The 1,373-nt window shown below is 32.3% G+C and overlaps 1 pseudogene; it reads left to right on the top strand.

Moving 5' to 3' along the window:
- The window catches only part of LOC107602355 (cilia- and flagella-associated protein 44-like), a 9,379-nt pseudogene that overhangs the window by 6,389 nt on the left and 1,617 nt on the right, over window positions 1-1,373 (top strand).

Raw genomic sequence — 1,373 nt, 5'->3', positions numbered from 1 at the left:
TGATCCTTCAGAAATCATTCTAATATGCTGATTTGCTGCACAAACATTTCTTATTATAATTGTTGTTGTTGAAAACAGTTGTGCTGCTTAATATTTTTGTGGAAACCATTACACATTTTCTTTCATAAATAGAAAGTTCAAATGAAAAGCATATATTTGAAAACAAATTGTTTTGTAAGATTTTAAATTTGATCAATTTAATGCACCCCTGGTGAATAAAAGTATCAGTTAAAGAAAAAAAAAATCTTACTAACCCCAAACTTTTGAATGGTAGAGTACATTTTCATATTTTTGTGAACAAAACTGTCATTTTTATGAACCAAAAACATTTTAGTTAGAGTCAAATGTTTGAAATTCATCAAAATGAAATGAAAAACTTCTAACATCACCAACATTAGGCAAGTGGATCTCATAACAAAAAAAAATTTATTGTTATGACAACCTCTTTAAATGATTTTTGTGGCGTTTTAACTAAAATAAGCTGAGCCAAAATGCATGACTATAAGAAGCAGATGGAGCTGAAGAAGAGAGACATCCTGAGACTCCCAAGGAAAGGAGAAAACAATCGCAGCCACTTTTCAGGCCTCACTGGGGGAGAACAACAAGTTTGAGGAATTCCTCACCAGAGTGTTTAAGAAAAAGATCAAGGGTACAAAGAAGAAAGAAACACATGGACGTGACGGTGAGCTGCAAGTGTTCTATGTATCTCACTGAGTGAAACTCACATAACCTATCTAAAAGTCACATTTCACCACAAAACTAATAAAAAGAAGTCATATTTTGCATAAAGTAAATGTATTTGAACCCTTGGATTTTTGTTGTTGTTGCCAATTTACCATTATTTTCAATATAATTAAGCAATTTTTATTACTGTCTGATAATAATTCTTCCTATTATTTTTATTAATGATTGCAGTTATTACAAAATTATTAATTTTTAAGAGGCTTTATTTCAGTTAATAAAATGTTTGTAATAGTTTAATTCAAATGTAATATTTGTTTTGTTTCTCCTTCCATCAGGCGGTGATGTGACAGAGGAGGAAGATGACAGCGATGAAGACTCTGATGAAGAATCAGACGGGGATAATGAGGAGGATTATGATGACTCTGAGACTGGAGCTCCCCTGGATGACAGTGTGTGCCCACCAAGTAAGATCAACCTGCTCCCCAGAGAGCAAATCTACCTTGTTTGCACCCTGTTGTTCGCTTGTGCATTGTACTTAATATATAACATATATTACATTATATCCACTACCATTCAAAAGTTTGGGCTAAGTAAAATTGGCATCAGATTTTTCTTTAAATTAATACTTTTATTCAGCAAGGACACATTAAACTGCTCAAAAGTGACAGTAAAGACATTTATAATGTTAC

This window comes from Sinocyclocheilus grahami, unplaced genomic scaffold (genome assembly GCF_001515645.1).
Source record: "Sinocyclocheilus grahami isolate Dianchi unplaced genomic scaffold, SAMN03320097.WGS_v1.1 scaffold325.1, whole genome shotgun sequence".
Taxonomy (NCBI): domain Eukaryota; kingdom Metazoa; phylum Chordata; class Actinopteri; order Cypriniformes; family Cyprinidae; genus Sinocyclocheilus; species Sinocyclocheilus grahami.
The sequence above is the reverse complement of the archived record's forward strand: the minus strand, read 5'-3'. Positions and strand labels throughout refer to the sequence as shown.